The 21019-nt window shown below is 30.7% G+C and overlaps 1 non-coding gene across 1 annotated transcript; it reads left to right on the plus strand.

Annotated features, from left to right (window-relative positions):
• The first annotated feature begins 1071 nt into the window (after positions 1-1071).
• On the plus strand, positions 1072-1178 carry LOC131852756 (U6 spliceosomal RNA). Its single transcript, XR_009357955.1, has one exon. It is a non-coding gene; the product is annotated as a U6 spliceosomal RNA (small nuclear RNA).
• The last annotated feature ends 19841 nt before the right edge of the window (positions 1179-21019 follow it).

Below are 21019 nucleotides of genomic sequence, written 5' to 3' on the forward strand. Positions count from 1 at the left end.
AGAACAAGCAAAGGTTTTCTCAAAATTAATTAATTTGGGTATATTGAGTGTCTACTCATTAACAATAACATACCCAAATACATACACATCAAATAACAACGTAGACATTCAGATAGTACGTAGAAAGAATTGTTTTGTTACTTATTTTCCTTATAACAAGAAAACATGTGTATTATGTTATTATAGTTTATCTAATGCGCAGATAAGTAAGAGTGATAGCTAATTCCTGTTCCTATATCTGCATCGTTTGTACACAAGCAGTCTTCTATGCTATTCTTCTTATTGGATAAGTTCTTGACAGAATGGTCGTAGTCATTATGTAGTGGGGTAAGAGGCTGATGTCATTCCCTGTACCTACTACAGCTCACCATTTGTCTCTACTAGCTGCCAGTCTGGAATGGACCGTCTACCGCTGTACCTTATGTGTGATACATATTAGATGGATCATTAGAATACGACAACGTCTATTATATCCTGACCAAGAGTTATCTAAACCTATTGGTGACGCAGCTGGAATCGAGTTACAACACGAGCTTTAAAGAGTTCGTGGTCTAGGTTCCCACCAATGGGCTGTCCACCATCATGAATGTTATATAATTAAGTTACTTGAAGCCAATAAATGAATAAATAAAAAAAAATCCAACTTTAGGTTTTACAAGTAATAATAAGTTTAGTTTTCCTATATGCATTGAATCAGTTTTTTTCGAATAACAAATGAGATTTTTGTTTATGTAAATTTGTAATTAAGGCAAACAAGCTGGCGGTTCACTCAATTGTACTTTCAACTATGTATATCATCATCATATAGACTTGACCATCACGTCATCATGTAACGGACCATTTCAGACCAAGATGTCTTGACTCTCTACCCAGAAATTTGCCAATCTTCACTCATATTTCAATCGAAACACGTCTTACAAACCAAGCTAATGACGGCTAAAATAATTGTGACCGAGGCAAATGACTTTGTACAAAAGTGTACCTCGGTAAAAAACCATACATACCTAAAAAACTCACAACGAAGTCAGAACTGTACATATTTTTAGAAACGTTAATGAATGTTCTTAAACTGTACTTGATTTGGCAGTGCATATATTAAAATTGGAACTATACAGAGTAGATTAGCATGGCTCATACTCAAGAATGAATTGCAAAATCGTGATGCTTTCCTTATTTATTTAAGTATATCTATCAGTTGTCTAGTACCCATACAAGCTCTGCTTAGCTTGGGACTAGATGGTGTTGTATGAATTGTCCATATTATTACTATAATTATAATTTTCTCTGTTTCTGTGATCTTCGTTTTTCTATCTATACGAAGACCCTAGAATGTTGAAAAATACTTATTAAATTAGTTGTTATTTTTTATAGATATATAGATACAACTAGAGACAAGTAGAATTAACTATTCTGTATATATTAACAATTGGGTTTACAAAATAAAAATAAAATCCTTTCTAAGGATAATATTTTTTATTACGAGAACGAAATCGTAGGCATCGTGAGTACTTATATAAATGCCCCAGAAATAACTACGATAATTCAAGTAGGTGGGTAATTAATGAACTGGGTTACGTATGTACTTGCATAATACAAATTATATTATAGAGTACAGGTGCAATAGAAGATTTTTATCTAAATTAGTTTTTACATCGATTTTATTGTCATAAAATAAATCTTTTTAAATGGCCTACTACCAGTAGGAGGTTCCCTGGAACGACGATAGATCATCTCGTATGTAGCAAAATCATGCTGATTTCTCATCACCGAAACGATTTTGTAGTATAAACCTAGATTGTAATGTGTGTAGGCAGTTTAAAATAAATAATGACTCAAAAATAAATAATGAACATGTCACCTTCAAATTAAACGTGTATTCATAGTTAAAGATATTGCCGGTATTTTAAGTGTTTGTGGTTGCAGGTAAACAATAATAAGTTGGAAGTTAGCCAAGAATTAGCTACAAAATGTTGACACCCATCCGATTATCGTCACTGCAATTGTGTTATTTTAATTCGCGGTGTGTCATTTAAGTTGATTGTTAAAAATAGTTTCAATTTGTATTCGTAGTAAGATTCTTGAAAACAGCTGATGAAAATTTCAATCCTTCTGATAGAAATTGGTCACTGTCGGTATATACATTGACATTGAGGGTGACGCAGCCGAAGTCCAGTCGAGTCACAACGTGAGTTTCCGGACTATGGCCCGTGTGCTGCTAATATACTTCCACCTTCTACCCACCTTCATTAAGGAGGACTACTGGCCGAAGGGAGTGGTGTATCGGCGCTACCGTGAGAGAGCGCCGTCGTCAGTGCTCTGACCACAGAGACAATTTTATATTTATATTATAATATTAATTCATACGTAAGTTAGTCTATAACACTTTTACAATATGGGTCATTTGAGACTGAAATAAATATATAAACTATATACCTACAAACACCCCCATGTAATCATGCCGTCATGTGACAGCCTACATGTTACACACTCTGCTTTGCTATTTCGGCGAAGTAAGCCGTTATACATTTATACCCTATCATTTCCCAATCTTCTAAACATCGTGACTTCGATCAAGTAATTATCAAAAGGTTTGTTAATGTCTAATTTCATTCTGATTGACTCACCCTCGATGGAAACATCGTTAACAAACTAAAATTTATGTTACAGATGGCGGTCATTTGCCTCCCGTGTAACGTTTGATTCATATATAAATCGGAGAAATGTGGGTATGTCAAGTGTTGTGTTCACTCACCAATGACGTCGCAATTCACAATCTGAACGTCTTGTGGTTATCTTAATCTTAATTATTATAAACCCGAGTTCAGTCCATATATTTGTTACTCTTTCACGCAAAAACTACAGAGCGGATCTTGATGAAGTTTACAGTAATATAGCTCATGCATCAGAATAACACATAGGCTATATTTTATACTGAAATTTAACGCGGGTGAAACCGCGGGCATGGCTAGTATGCTACACTTTCTTTTGGAATTATTTATACACATATAAATTGTACATCTAACGAGGCACGAGGTTGGTAACTTATTATTCATACATTCAGAAATATGGATCGTACGGTTAACAGTGACGGCTGTACCAAAATAGAACAGGAATTTAATTTCCGTAAACAACAATATTTTTGGCCTCTGTGTGTCTGTCACGTATTACACTAATTAAAATAGGATTTATACCATAGAGAAATTAACACTACGTTTTCTAACAGCTGGTAATGCCCTAATGGAAATTGAGTCTAAATTAGATAACAACCTTTAATTCTGGTCTCGGTATTCTAGCGGTTCATACCGCCTTACTTCCGATGGTCGCAGGTTCGATTTCTACTTACACCTTTGTATTTATGAGCATGACTGCTAGTAATGGTCTTGCTAGTTCATATTTACATTAAGTATTTACAAAAAATGATAAGTATTATATCAGTTGCTTAATACATATTTTACAAGCATTGTTTATCTTGGGACTTCATGTGTGAATTGTCCTAGGTTATTATATTTTTTTTTTAAATAAAAGTTAACGTAGTGTCATATATATATAGAAGAAATATTTTAATTAAGGTGGGACTGAATATGCAGACAAAACCTTTATATTAAAATGAAGTAAAAGAAACGAAATACGAGTCTCATAGACATGCAAACGATTTTTTGCAAATATTGCTTAAAAAATTGTTACACAAATTTTATTTTGTACGTGTGACGCAAGCCTGATTTATACCTGAATGAGCAGAATATATTTACGTAGAGCTATTTTTATTTAAAACTGGAACAGGTTTTTATCTTTTATATCCCTTTAGGTAGCTTACAAAATTATTTAAATGAGGCTGTGCACCACAAAAAGAGAAATGACTAATAATCTATATTTTGGTAGACTATTTAAATTCTGGGAATTTATAAAACGAAACCAGACAGTTCTACCGGAAGTAGTTTATTTAATTACTACTATTACTTTATGTTTCCCGCGAATTCGTCAGCTTTTTGAGATCAAATCTAAACTATGTCCGTTCTCGTCATCCAATCTCTCATCTCGTCTTTTGTTAAATAGTAGCAGAAGCCTAAGAATAATAAATACGATTGCATGTATAAAAAATGTGAAACAAGTAAAACAAATAGACCCGTTCAGTAACTATCCAACAGACAGATATGGGTTTGTCAAGTCTATATCGAATTTCTAAGGATACACCTGAATTTTAAGATACACCTCTGATGAGAACGCCGTCGTTTGTGCTATAGATTCCTGAAAAACCAGCTTCGGAAAATCCTGGTACACCACGCGACGGCTGACTTTTAGGCTTTCAGGGATCAGCCGATTTGAAGTTTCTTCGATTGCGTCTCGTCCGTGAACGGGTGCAACTGGTGGGGACTGGTCTGTTCGGGTTACGGACATTGATTAGACTATTTCCTTTTGACAAAATTGCAATAGCATATGCTGGTGGTCACTCTATTCTCCCGAATTTGAGTTTCACAATGAGTTTGTATTATAATATAGCTCATTTGAAAAAAATAAGAGATGAGTTAAGTTGAGCTCGAGAGCATTCAGAACTGACGATTTGACATACTCGTATCAAAAGCGTCTGTAATAGACCTACATGAATAAAGATATTTTGATTTGATTGAATGGAATTATGTGGATCTTAAGAAAGAAATGGTGACTTCTGGTGTACTAAACAATATTTATGAGTTGATGACCTAATGAATATTATATCGATTGTTTTCCTCAGATTACATTAATTGGAATATCTTTTCCTCTTTGTTAAACATATTGTTTATACAATTATTTATTGACATGGAATTTTATATTTTTTCTTCACTTGCCACTTCTTAGCAATAGTTGCTTAATTACTTAATGCATTGTAGTTCTCATTAGTGGAAAAAACTTCCGTTCCCAATTACATCGACACTGACGCATTTAAAATACCCATCACAGAATTATCCGAGTCCATGTACTTAATAACTATACTGATCAAAGTTATCATTACATCAAACTACACATTAGTTTCTGCTTTTGTACTGACGACATAGACCTGAGAGTGATTAATATTAGTAACCCTGGACAATGCACAGAGCGTCATCTAGCCCCAAGTTGTGGGTTCCAGACAACTAATATAAAAATACTTAAATATATTCTTTTTCGTAAATATATACATAATATACATAGAAAGCACCCAACACAATGCAAACAATCATACTCAATAATGCCAATGTTTGCACCTCGTGAGGAAATTAACTAGCGACCATCGGAAGTCAAGTGGCGTGCTAAATCGCTAGACTATTGATGTCATTGTTGAATAAAGCATCCTAGTTTGAAGGGTTAACTCATATAAATATGATGACATCATACTGTGTTTTTTATATGAAGCGTCTTTCTTAGTCTATTCATTTCTAGTTCTGTTTCCTTTCACAGTAATATAAATGTCACAGTCAATTTTATATGATGTTTGTGGTGCTGTTTATACAGTCTGTTTGATATGCGGTTTGTACATGACGTATACCACTTGTAGGATAGTTGGCGCCATAATTATTTTAAAATTCGAAACAAATATTTCCAAATTCAAAATTGTGATTATTCGATATTAAATATTAAAATTAAGCAAATATGCCATTTCACTTAAGTCCGAAAGTTGTTACTTTATTTTGCACTTAATTACAATAATCCGAGAGTCTATTTCTTTAATTTATATATACAATATTCTGGTCGATCTTCACAACAAGAGTAACTGGGAATTGCCAAAGAAATGGCAGCCCTAAGCCAAGTCCCGTTTCCTCTGTGACTCAGATGCGTTGCATCAGGTTCTTTGTTTCGGTATTAGTCAGGAATCCCACACATTCCCGACTCGTGAAGCGTGGTGAAGTAATTTTGTTTTTTTTATTTAATTTTGGAAACTGCAACATACGTAGTCCTTGATACCCATATATTTATTAAAGATTGTCTATTAATATTGGTGTCATCTGTCTTAGAGACACTGATCTAGCAAAAAGAAAAGACTGAAATATATAATGTGTGTATTTTCAAATCTTAATTTATGCTGCTTTTATTATGCCTGCATATAATAATAGTTTACATTTATTTACTTATTAATATGTGTAATTTATATTACTAGCTGTGCCCGCGGTTTCTCCCCCATGAAATTATTCTGTAGGTGTTATTCTGAAGTTTAAGCTAAGCTACATTATTTAAGGTTTCATTAAATTACATTATTGTAAAGTTTTGATAAAATTAATTCAATATTTTTGGCGTGAAGAAGGATACTTCCACCAGGTGGATGGAAGTATGCTTCTCCACTTTTACGCAAAAACTCACACACTTCCACACTATCAAGGTTTCAGGTTTATAATATTAGTAAGAATTATTAACTAATAATTTAGAATTTCGTATAGATAAGTAGAGAATACTTAAATCAACTGAATTAATTTATTTTAAGTATCAAAGTACTAGAATAAAATTAAACAATATTTATTATTGTTAAATTTTATTCTAGTAGTTTAGCGATATTAAACTCGCCGAACAGACTACGACTGACCGATCAACACTAGGCTTCCAAGCTATATCCGAGCTCTATTCATTCCTTGACGATGTCCCGTTCAGAGCCGAAATACCAATTAAATCTACACAATACAATAGAAGAAAGAATGACGTAGATGTAGCGACAATGAATTCGTCTCACTACTTGCCGCTATCGTTTACAAGCCTTGTGTGGTAAAAAATTTGCTTTATTGAAGGTTTTTCCTTATTACGAATAACTAGCTGACCAGCGTAACTTCCTCTGCATCACACATATTATTTATCATTATATTTTGCCTAAATTACATCTTGTTACATTATGCGTTATTCTGATGTATAAGCTATATTAGTGTACAGTAGAATAGAATAGAATATTAAATCATTTATTCAAATAAACTTACATTGAAGCACTTGAATAGTCATTACATTTTTTTAATCTACCGCTCATTCGGAAAGCTGTCTCGTCACAAGAAGAACAAGCAAGAAACTTGCGTGTTGCTCTTTTAAATAATTTTATTATTACTTTACATTTTTAAGTTTAAGTGTGTGAATACAAACCACCAATTAGCACTAATTCAATTAAATACTCAAATAGAAAAAAATATATATTAAATATATAACCAACTGGTTAAACAATTAATAAGAGGAAAGTCACAAGCAGCACCCGTTCACGAGTATGACGGATGAACCAGCCGTCACTGCGCTCGACCATATTTTAGGGAGCCCAATGACCCGGCTCACCACGCCGCCACAAATCTGGACTTTTTAGTGAGCATGACTACTCAAAACTCTAGACCACGTCAAAGCTACTTACAATTGCCATCTGATAGTTATAGCACAGATAATATAATGTTATAGTATTCACATTTTACATCAGAATGCATGCGGCAATCAATACAAAAACCGCTACGCTTTCATATTTCTAAAATAATGAAATCAAGAAAGCAATTAGAAAAATAAATTATAACGTTGTATGCTAATAAACTAATTATTTACTTGATATGTTGTCATCTATGAATTCATCTATCCTGTAATAGGCTTTCTTACATAAAAATTGTTAAATATAAGATTTGAATTGCCTCTCTGTCAGATTTAGTGCAGATCCTGGCAGTTTATTATAAAATCTTACGCAATTACCATAGAATGAATTACTGATTTTTTAGCAGTTTAATTTAAATGAATTCAGTAGGTTTTGCGTGAAAGTGTAATAAACAGCCATCTATTCATTCATACTAATAAACTTGCGCATTTAGTATTAGCTAATATTAGTAAGATAGTAAGATGTAGCAACAATATGTCACTACATTGTTTAATCTAAATACCTAAATTTTCATTTCTTATTGTCCTATACTGCGGGAACCATCGGAAGAGAGGCCATGTGCTAAACCGCTAGAGCCAAGTCAAATTCATGATAGGATACTTAGCAATTACAATAGAACAAATAACAATAGTCCCATTACCAACAGTCCTTTACCCAGTACCCTATGTGTAAAAACGATGACACATAAATCTGCAGAGGTCGTAGATTGCCTTGAGCAATGTGCATTTTAGTCAACTAAGGTCCGGCCGTTCAGAGTTTGCTTTTCTGACAGATTGGGATCGAATGGGCGATATAACTTTGATCTGACGTACGTACATATTTTTTAATGTTAAATTGCGCTATTTCTAGATTATTTGGTCACAGTACTACAAAAACAAACAATTGACATACGTTTGTAATGTTATTACTCGGTAAAAATTCAAATAAAAGATATTTAAAATTTTGTCGTAAGTTGTACGTCAGTTCAAAGTTACATCGCCCATTCGATACCGACCTGTCCGAAACGCAAACTCTGAGTGGCCGGACTATACTCGTGTATGCGAGGCAATCAAGATTGGCCTGAGCACTCCATCGATAGCATTTAGCATTGAGCGTTTATTTAGTGTATCCAAACTGGAATCGCTCTACAATACGAGGCTATAGGCTTTTGCAAACAACGCTCCATTCAGGTTATTGGAAAACTTAATTAAAATGCAAGTATAATAAATTAATAATAATATCATTCTTTACTGCGATAAAAAAACAAGTACAAAAAGAATATTAGGTATACATAAATTTCATATTTAATTTCATATTCTCTGTTAACTTTATAATGCCTTTATACGTAGTGATGTAAAACTTTTTAAGAATTAGTCTATTGTTATTAGTGAAAGCCTGTCAGTGGCTTACTGTGACATATATATTGACTTTATTTAAGATGTACTTGAATAGCCTTGGTTTTCCTTTAATAAACAAATAAAAATAAAAATAAAAAAATAAATGTAACTAACAAAAGGCGGCTTTACCGCTGAAAACATTTTTGCAGAATTTACGACTATGGTTAGGATTACACAGACTAATACAAAGAGGAAGAATGTTGCTATATATAAATACGAGTTTTTAATATGTAATATTCTTAACATATAAAAAAAAATCGTGTTTTAAATCGTGTTTTTACTGTTTTAATAATAAAACATTTATTACTTTATCATTGAATATCGTCAAGAACCATACTAAAGTTATCAAATATTTGTAAATACTTAAGAATTTTAAATAACATTGTAACAAATTCAAACTATTTTGGCGGTAATTGAAAACTATTAGGAAACTTATTTTTCAATTTAAAAATTCAAACAATTTGCATGGTATCATGTTTATACTGCTAAAATAAAGGTTACGTGACCAAGAAGGTTACAGAATGAATTAAATTAAACTGTGTAATGCCATAGTGGCAAACAACAGCGTAATGAATCATTATAAAATCTCTTGCCATGAGGCTAAGAAGTATACTATGTAATCTTATGAAATTGTTAAAATATTATGACGACCTCGGTGGTCTAGTAATGTAAAAGTAGTCATCTATGAGTATACTGCTTTTGCCTCGCCTTCTGATAGGGGTAGATTTGATTCTCGGATAATTTATGAAATATATTATGCGCTAATAAGTTTGTGAAACAATTTCACAAATCGGTGCAATTACGCATTGAAATTTCTTATAACAATTTCTACTCTCTTTCATTGAAATATTGGCATAGAATTACTCATTCATTCATTCATAATTTAAGAGCTGTGCTCATATCGGTGGAGCTCCCGCCACCTTCCACAATCTTCTATCAGTCTTTTTAGCTGTTCATACGACACGACTCCAACTTTTTCTTTAACTTGCTTGATATAGCGGTCTTCGCCTTCTTCTCTTTGTATATATTTTTCCTTCGATAATGTTATTAATTAGTTTGTCGTGTCGTATCAAGTGCACCAACATTTTTCCCCGCCTATTTTCAAATGATATGATATGATATGATTATTCAAAAGTCAATGTTCTATGGCAACACTGTACGGGATAATAAAAGGGATTTCCCTAATAATCCGAACAAGGTCATAAATTCCAACACTCAATAATATCTAATCATTACGTCACTTACTGTACTGTTCTTTAATTTGCTATGGATTTTCCATCCTCGTTTCAGCACTGGAACGCATCACAATGTAGGTGTTATCTTTTTACCTACTTTACAATTAGAAGGTTTTAAGTTTGTTGTGTGTTATACACATAACAAACTTAAAACCTTCAATTAATTATTAAATATTATTAAAATCTACATATTTTTGCAAACGAATTTTGATGACGATCGATAGGGGTCTTGATTTTTCTTATAGCTTTATACTAATAGAAGCCTGTACACAGACGGTGTAGTTGCATTGAAAATTTTTGGACATAAAAGTTAACCTATGTTTTTATTTTTGTTAAACTATGTTTTCTTCCTCATGATCCAATCTTACATGTCAGAAAATATTCAGTTCAGAACCGACAGACAGATAGTTTGAGTTTATAATATTAGTATACATGTAATACTTGCACATGACAGTGTTCATATAGTTTCAGATTACACGAGTAATGAGGTAACATTGTTGACTAATTACAACGAATGAGTGATCGACTACGAGGCGCCTTACCTTTGCCTTGTCTTGATGGTATATCTAATTATCTACAACATAGAAGCGGAAACATACAACGTAATAAACAACAAATACATATATTAACTATGTTTATTACTGAGAAGGAATTGCAACTAATAGGAATTCCCATTATTAGACGATTGACTCTTTCATCATTCTTTATATTTTTGATAAATATAGCTAGCAATGTTTTCTATCAGGTCCGCCCTCGAAGTAAATTGTGGTGACCCGCCAGTCAGTATACCTTTAGCACGTACAGGAATTAAATGGAATAATACATTATTCCATTTAATCCATTAAAATTAAAGACAGTCCCAATTACCCACTATCTCCACTCTCCTTTAGAGAGAACCTTGCATACATGATAAAGCAAAAAAAAATTCTTATCAACATAACACTACAGCGAATAAATTTAATATAGAATATTGTGTACATACTTATAGAGCATTAAATTAAATAAACACAATTTCTGCAGGAAGTGAAACTAAATAATGTTGTTTCATGGAAACTAAATTGTGCAAACAGTTATTACTAACTTTAAGTACACCCCTTTTGAGTTTGGATTCTGGATTCACATCTACATATGTTTTATATATTACTACTATATCAATATCATATAAATAAATATTTTATAAAAATTAAATATGTAATTGTATATATTCATGATATATTGTATATTTCATCTCAGGACAATTCTTACAGTCCCAGATATAAATAGACACATTTATTTTTTTAAATACATTCATAATTTACAAAGAAAACACTCAAACAGACACAAACAATCATACACATGAATACTGTCTGTACCGTACGAGGAATCGAACTCACCACCATCGCAAGTAAAGCGGTGTATATCCCTATATATATGCAGTTTTAAATCTATCTTTTGATTTTAAAGACAAATATTCTAGGTCGTCTGTAAGAAATTGCTTATAGCGATAAGATCGCCTTTTGTTACTTTTCTATTCACTCTTTTTTCTTATTATGTTTCTTCTATGTACACAATAAAGAGTTTATTATTATTATTATTACATATTGAGTTTTTAAGCAATTCTAAGAAACTAAAAATTATCGCAATGGAAATGCGATAGCATGGTAAAATGGTGTTGTGATTATCTTTTTACAGCTGATATATATCAGTTATTGGAAATATGATATTTATATCTAGAAGCGAGGCCTCTCAGAAGTAAAGAGGCAAGGTTGTAGAGAGGGTTTCTCGTGTGGAAACTAAGGCTCTATTCTGTAATTCAATATACGGCATCTACATAGATCTAACTAGGTATGTCGAATGTTGTAGCGTGGGGATTTTTAGGGAGGGTTGTGGATAAGTGGTTCAGTACCCTAACTAACAATCAGGAAGTTGTGAGTTGAAATCCGATCAGTATAAAAACAAACTTTTTAATTTTACTAGTTACTAATGTAGAGTTTCCAACCGTCCTGTGATTAAAATATGCGCGCTTCTTAATTACTGATTTTCAACAGTATAATTTTATCAAATATTTGAATTATTATTAAAAACCTGATTATATTAATTACTTGAATTTTACTACATATTAATAATTAATTTAACAACCACAGCTACATTTAAATTAGGGCTTTGCAACCCTATACTAATGGAAAGCTGTGTAGAAATTTGAAGTCAATGTATTAATTTTACGAACAAACAATAAAATATACAAAGGGTGAATAATATATGTATAAAATATATATAAATGTAACTTAATGCCATGTTGGATCAAGCAGACTGAATTTAACATGGGAATCGAACTCCCACTCTGGGTGAAGCGCGTCTATTCATAGATGACATCATGACACTGTTCCCAGTGTACAGTATTAAATATTTATACTTCGTGGAACTGCTCACTCCTATTATGATTTGTCCGTACAGGAAAAATGTAAACGGGTTCAATCCATTTTCCTAAACCTAGTTATAAGCAATTCGAACAGTAGCAGTAATCACAAAAGTATTACATGGTATTTTTTAATTTATATAATGAAATAGAGAGAAGAGAAGAATATAGAAATAAATAACCTTATATGAAGGAAGAAAAAGAAAAAACATTTATTGACAAACATTATTGATATAAATATACATACACACATTTAATATACATGTATCATACACACACATACACACGCAAAATATATAAGTATATATACAAATAGTAAAGCCTCTAATAGTCGAAAATTAATTAATACTGGTTAACAATATATACTATATTTTCTATGTCACTGTAATGTAACGGAATGAACACTGCTTATCCTAAAGAACAGGATTTTTCTTATTTAGAAATCAAGCTAGAGCATTTCATTTCATATTTTAAAGATAAAATTACATTATATTGTAATACTATAATAAACTAGTATAATAGTACTATTAATAAATAAATTAAAAAATATATATTACTTTATTAAATTTCTCTTGCTTTATCGATTTTTAGTATCTCAGTATCTCAACGTACTAATAACTAAAAAATATCTACTAACTTTATATCTAAAAAATATCTACAACTTCAAATTTGTGATGAAGAGATAAATTCATCAAATTTATGAAGGTACTATGTACTGTACCGATTAAAGGTTTAGCGGATATTATAAGGTCTCGATTCATAATAGATGCACAGTCCACGTGAAATCACGATGTTATTAGTACACAGAATATCATTAGTATTAGATACAATGTAAATAGAAACCATCCATATGCTAGTAAATATAACTGATAGAAAGTATGCCGTAATAACGAATATTATAGAATAGTACTGTAGTGTAAAAGTAGTTTTAAAAATATTGTATATTAAATAGAAGTTTTACATTTAGGAATTTATAATAAAAAATGTTATCTACTTTTACAAATAAAAATATTTAACGTAGATTATTATATTATAACATAACAGTGAATATGCTCTACAAAAAGACAAAATTTCGACAGAATTATCAAATATAGCAATATAGGCATCAACTCTTTTTAAAAAAGTATAATCAGAATGAGAACTGGCGAAAATCTCTCAAGCCAATACACAAACTAAATGTAGTTTAATTGAGAATCTTTTCTTTGTGAAATCGTTAAAGCATACAGGCATAAATTTTTCTTGGTGACCAAGTTAAGTGCTTCGCTTTTCACAGCTCTATTAGAATTAAGGATGTAACAAAAGGACAAAAAACTTACTATTTGTTTACGAAAGCGATCGTTGAATCCGTTGGACAATGTTGCGTTAACTGTTTGTCGTGTTTCGGCTACCATTCCCACGGTTGGGACAAATATTTGTAAATGTAAAGCAAACATTACGATTTTGGAAACTGTTGGTTCCATCTGAGAGGGTCTTGTTTAGACTATATAAAATATAGGTTATATTATATTACATCTGATTACAAATTATAAATAATACGTATTATAAAACTAATTATGAAACTATGAAAGGCGTTTCTAATATATATACATATATACATACTTTTATAAGTGTTTCTTCGTTTTCATCTTTCCTCCAACTATTAGTATACTTTTATATATGTACTAACATTTAAATATATATGTAAGCTCGGGTGGCATGGTCGCACCTAAGAATTCTCTTTTGTAAGTAAGTACTCCAAGTATACTTAATTATGTAGAGTTGTAATAAAGATGATATAATGAACATGAAATCTTAAAATAAAGTTATAACGTAATTTAAATTTTATGACACCGGATTTAGGTTTGAGTTTTAAATGCTCTATCGTTATACTTTATATCGTTCTAAAATCCATGAAAACTTGACTAAAGAAAAATAAAGAGTAGACTGCTTAAATAAGTCCAAGTCTAGAGACTGATGAAGCGGGCGCGTTTAGTTCGCAAATAAGTGTTTTATTTTTCTCTGTCTGTAAATAACGTCTTGTAAGCAATTTTCCGAGAACTGTTTTGAGCGTTTTTTTTGTTGTTTGTTATTTTAAAGTACTTTTAATATTAAATTTTTATCCTTACTAATATTATAAATGAAAAAGGCAGTTTGTTTGTTACTTCTTTGCTTTTAAATGTAATGTTCTGTCTTTGCTATGAACTTTCGATTAAATTAGAATTAATAATTTAAGAAATGTTTAAAAAAGTTAGATAATATTTATGTTTCTTGATTGAGTTGCAACTAATGTTAATCCCAATTTTAGTACCATTTCTGTATAAAATAAATTCACCTATAAACATAAAATGATTAATTATTATCATCATTATAAAATAATAGTAACTATAGCCTAATTAATAAATATAGAATAGCCTGTTAATTGCTTGTTCTGTCACAAAATTAATACTAATATTATAAATGCGAAAAAGTATTACTCTGCCTATTACTTACATTTTTACGACGAAACGGCTGAACAAATCTTAATAAAATTTGACGTGAAGATAGATTGTACCACGAGGATGCATATAGACTATCTTTTATCTCAAAATAGCAGACAAAGTCCCATGCATGTAATAACTAGGATTCTTATTATGTCGGCTGGCAGTATAAAGTCAGTAATTAAGAAGCGCTATGTCCTGTTTTTAAGTCAATAAAAATTTACTTGTGTTTTTAAAATATCCATACATGACAAAGGAAATTAGTCCGAAACATTCATCAAGCCTTCCATGCAGACCAAACATTACTCATATTCTTGGTAAAGTGCATGTCGGCAAAACATCAAAATCAATATGCGACTCTGATGATACAATGACAAAGCAATGTGAACTGAAGTGACACACTGACTTGTGGTGATGATCAAAGCAATGATGAAATCTATATGAAATTGAAGTACGTAATGAACAAGTCACACTGTGATAAATACGAGATGATCCGATAATGACACATTAATAAACAATGACGTTCTGATTTATATTGTTTTCGAGAATCTAATAGTATTATAGCTGTTTGATAATGTCACTGATATTTCATAAATTTCATAACATGTTCCTTTGTAGCAGCCGGAATTTGGAAGCAAATTAAGAACATCGGGCGGTAATATTTACATATGTATATTGTTATAGGGCACAGCATTACTAGTAACTAATATAAAGATAGAAATCAACTGCAATCGTTTTATTAACTTATAAAATAATTTTAACGAATAAAGAAGAAGAAAGATTACAAATACGCGCGATTTATTTATTTAATCTTTAACGTGTTTTTTTTTTTATCACCAACTTAAGATACAGCAATATATGTCGTCCTTATATAGGTATATAAACGATCTTACAACTAACTGTTCTTATTATTTACAGAGAAATGCTTTGTATTATAAATATTATATTGCTCCTATTATTCATATTTAGATTATTATTATTAGATTTTATAACTAAAGTTGATTCCCATTTATTTAATGAAACATACATATAACACAGTTGGGTAACAGGGAACGTCAACTTTTGAATTTAATCCAGAGTAACTGTTTAAGAAGACGTCAAGTTCTGGATTTTTCTTTGTGAGAAAGAAAGTATCTGTCTGTAGATTTAGACAGATACTTTCTTTCTGAAATTAAACTACTGTTTATTATTGGTTGCTCCTTTTAGCATAAACCTTGGCTGCCCTGCCTTGATGTAATAAACGGTGTTATAAGAAAACTACCTAGTTTTCTTATAACACTGTTTATTACATCCATAATAAAAATATTTACTTTTTCTTTATCAGTATTGTATATCCTATATGTAATCCTCGTAGTAATCCTGGAATCTTCTCTTAAATATCATTACGTTTTCTAAATTCAAATATTATATTATGGCGAAATAATGTGAACAAAAGTGGTGACACAGTAATAGTGACGCACTAAGTCGTGATCAAAACGATGACGAAGTCAAATTAGTGCTAATTATAAGTAGGTATTTAAATAACAGGATAAATGTTGGACAATCGCACTGATGATGTAGGTATGTATGGATGTGATGGTGTAGGTAGACAACTAACGTATTAACAGTGACGTAGTAAGTATATTGAGGTATAAGTTACGTTTGTAGATATTATAGTCGGTTGTTAGGATCGAACTTTATGTGTTAGACAACTTATTTTACATATTTAATTGAATTAGGTGTTATTCATAATAAATATACATATGTAATACATATATCCGAAGAACTACACATTACAAGCTACATATAACGAAAGAGAAGCCGGTAACAGTAGTTAAGTTTCTACACTGAATATTTGTGGTCTCACACATGCTAATTGTAGCGGAATTAAACAAAATAATATAAATCCATTATATAGTAACTTATTTTACTGCACAAACATAGCAAAACAATGCGATGTTTTGTTTATATTTATGTTTATAAAAGACATTTAGATAATTTACGTCAGCAACAAGATAAGTTAGCGCAGCGCAAAAGGCAAATCAGAATAATTAATCTGTGACATACGAGTATGAACGAATCATGTTCGAACAAATCATAAACGATTTAGACGGCGTCGGTGGTTTAGCGGCTACACAACGCCTTGCTTCCGATACTTGCGGGTTCGATTCCTCGCACGGCACAAATATTTGTATTATTGTATCTGAGTGTTTTCTATGTATTTACAGAAAAAAAAAAAAACTATGCATTTATATTAGTTGTCTTGTACCCATAACATAAGCTCTCCATTCAAATATAATATGTATGTATTTACCAAAAAAATATGTATCTATGTATTTGTATCAGTTATATAGTATTCGTAACACAAACTTTAGCTAGCTTAGGTCTAGATGGCGCTGTGTGAACCCTAAGATTATTATTATATCCAGCGAAACGTGTACATATTACGTCATTGTTGCATATGGGATAATTGTAACGGTGTCTGTTTGTTTAATTAACTTTAAAATTATTATTATTTTGATTAACTAGACATGTTTATTATAATTGTAAGCAACTTATAAACGGATCGAGTAGATTTTTTTTTATTTATTTAGAGTAATATCTGTCGCTTTCTTTGTGGCGACATCCTTTTGGACTATTGTCCTTGTATGTCTTATTATCCTGTGTGTATTCCTAAGTTATTTTTTTTAATTACTTATTATACTACTTATTGTAGGGATCGAGTAGATTAACTGAGGTTAACTAGGAATGTTGGATTAAACTTATCATGATAGTGACGTAAATAAGCAGTGATTATTTATAACGGTCTAGGATTAATAAGTTGAAGTGATTAATGGAAAATAAGGGGTAACTTTGTAAGTTTCAGTGTTGGGTGATTGGAAGCGATATTAGCAGTGTAGAAACTCTGCACTGTTTTATATATTTATTTTCTACCAATTTTAAATGTATTTTCTTTATAGAATTGTCATATGTTAATTTTTATCATGGTCACATTGTATTTACCATTTTCTGTCCTGAGATATTATTTTATTATTATGGTCTTCGTGTCTATGTGTATGGTCCGTCCGTAAGCTTGTGTTGCCATATCAGTTGTTTTTGATGCAATTTAATTTGCGCAACTCTGATCAATTTTTGATCGAATTTATTCCTTCGATAGACTGACAGAAATTACGATGAATAGCAAGGGAAAATCGCAGTAGGTATTTAAATATAATAATATATTTATTTAAAAAACTAATAGGGATAAAATTAATACTTCATCATTTATTCTTGTGATAAATAATTTACCGATTATATCTTTCTAGATTACAAAAAAAACTTAGAATATATGTTCATTTTTAATTGGATAAAACAAAAATTGTAGCGTGTTGATTTTGGAATATTCAACCGATTCAAAAAGGTGGAAATTCCCAATATACTGCACTTATTTATTTTGTGTCTGTAATGCTGAATTCGATAGATAAAATATTTCGATTGGGCAAACATTTGATTGTATACAAATTTACTCACTCATGGGTTGATTTTTTTTAAAATAAAGTATTTATTTTCATTCATTTAACAATATATTGTAACGTTTGAGATCATTTTTAACAATATATTGTTAGTTGTTACGTAATACCAAACAGTAGTCAAATAAATTCAATTTGTCATACGGAATATTACCCTATCATATACAGTAATCTTGAATTTAATAATAGCTTTATAATATTCACGATTATAATATTTTATAGGGTAATTCCGGTTACAATAATCATTTAACATATTAGTGTCGTGTGATTGCTATTCTCCGCTTCCTTATGTAAGTACGTTAAGGTCACCTTTGTTTATGAGCGGCTATTTTTATCATTTCATCAGCTCCGTTATAATATTCACAGCTCCGGTAATTAATAACAATATATATTTAAATAAACAACCAACAGATTTGTATGGTTCAGGAGGCTATCAAATTTTTCACTATCTCTTCTCGTACCACACGTGAATGTTGATATTGTCACAAGAAAATATGAAATATTTTTATATACCTAAATTATTTTGTTTGAATAAAAATGTCGGCATCTATTGCTTTTGTTATTATACCTTAGAATGGTATATTTTTACTCAGTAACCCTGTGTAATTCGGGCGCTGGCGATTTTTCTTAATAATACTTTAATTTTTATAAAAACTACAAAATTTTACCTATTTAGATAAAATAATTTAAAATATATCCGCTCTTGCGAAGTAGGTGTAGAGTTATATGAGTCTTATAAAAATGTGGAAAAAATGAACGATATTATAAATAGGTACTATACCTTTTTATCACATATTAGTTAGTAATATATTGTTTTAAAAAGTATATTTATTACATAGTTGTTGATCATATGTATAAAGGGAAAGCTATTGTAAGTAAGTTGGAAAGTATAAAGATCCTATTAGCCGAGAACAATAATTTGTGTTGATACAAATTAAATTTTGCAGATACTTGTACTTGGTAGTTGTCAACAAGTCTTAACTAAAAAAGTCAGTTGACTAATAGCTAGTAGTAAAAATCAGCTTGCATCAAAATTGAAATCGAAAACGATTACCTAATATATAAGAAATCGAAATGCACTCTTGCATCAGTACTGTTGCATTTAAACTAAGGTCACTGCATATACGAGAACTAAGCCCAAGGAAAACTAGGTAAGCCAATTTTGTAGTGTTGCCAAATAACCGTCTAGTGCTACCTTGTAACTTTACCAAAATTTTTTTTCAGTTATGATTTGAAGAAAATTCCCTAATAATGAAAACTTTAAATTAATCCTACTAGCTCTTTATATGTAGTATATATATGACAAGATCAGTTAACGTTAAATAGTTAATATTGTTCTTGTTATTTTAGTCGGCAAAAAACCCTTGATGCTATTAGACACTTCTTGAAAATCTTCAGTTTAATTACTACCACAAACTGCCCTAAACAATTGGATCTCCAAATTTTCTTCATCGCAAGTAAATCCCCCCATATTGGGGTGAATTTCCTCTAATCTGGCAACATTGCCAATTAGAGAGGCATTTGTGGATTGTTTGGTGACTCGCGGGAGCAAATTGGAGCAATGCTGACTCTTCGTGTGGGTTGTAATTAACTGAGATTAACTACGGGATATTATCCTCTACTAATTTATTTGATTGTCAGTGGTAATTTTGTTTTCTTTTGGTGTGGAAGAAATTTTTATACTTATAATAATGTTTTATTTACTTTGGAATTGGAATCTCTAACACATTTTAGAAAGTCTAATGCATATTTACGTAGGTTTTATAAATATTTAATATCTAATGAAACCCACCTACTATTTCAGCTCTGTTAATTTCTGAAGCGACTAAACACTATAGTACTAAAAATGGGTGTGTATTTTGGAGGTTTTGGTTTATGTATATGAATGAATGGAAGGAGGTTAGATTTTTGTACCGTCTATGGTCGTGTGGAGAACTGAAATAGGACTATTTGATTTTGTTATTAAAATTAACGTTAAAATTAAAATTAGAATTGTATAGAAAAATTATTTAGTAAATATAAAATGTATAATATCATCATCATCATCTGCTTCTTTCTTATCCTATTTATTTGGGGTCGGCGTAATATGTTTTTCGCTTCCATTCATCCCTGTTCGCAGTCAATCGCGTTATTTACTTCCTTTCTTACTATATCATCTTTCACACAGTCTCTTTTTCGGCCTTCCTTTGCCCATATAACCAACCACATTCATATGTAACACCTTTCTTAAAATATTATCCTCATTCCTACGCATTACATGTCCATAAAATGTATAATATATATATATATATAAATATTATATAGAGATAGAGTTGACTGTATGTGAAATAGAGAGTCAATTAGTAAAAGCATTATTTTGGTGGATGGAAAATAAAACGATATATATTTTAATCGTGTTTTTATCCGTACGAAAAGAGCAACTAGGAAAAATATATTAATAAAAAAGATATCTAAAATAGAACAATAATAATAGATGAATAATTATATGTATTATAATTAAATCTGAAGCTAATATGTAGTACATTAAATAATAGGAATTTCAAGCTGTCAGCAATAGTAATACTATTATTTACACATATTTTGAACTCATGAAACGTATTATAAGTACATACATAGATATTAAATATTGAAAATATATTATTAATTTCTTAATATGATTATCCTCCATTGTAACCTCGAAAACTTTGCTAATATATAAACCGTGACTGTTAACTAAAAATGTTCTAATAAAATGATTGC

The sequence above is a fragment of the Achroia grisella genome, unplaced genomic scaffold, assembly GCF_030625045.1.
Source record: "Achroia grisella isolate CSIRO2021 unplaced genomic scaffold, CSIRO_AGI_Agris_v1 utg856, whole genome shotgun sequence".
Taxonomy (NCBI): Eukaryota; Metazoa; Arthropoda; class Insecta; order Lepidoptera; family Pyralidae; genus Achroia; species Achroia grisella.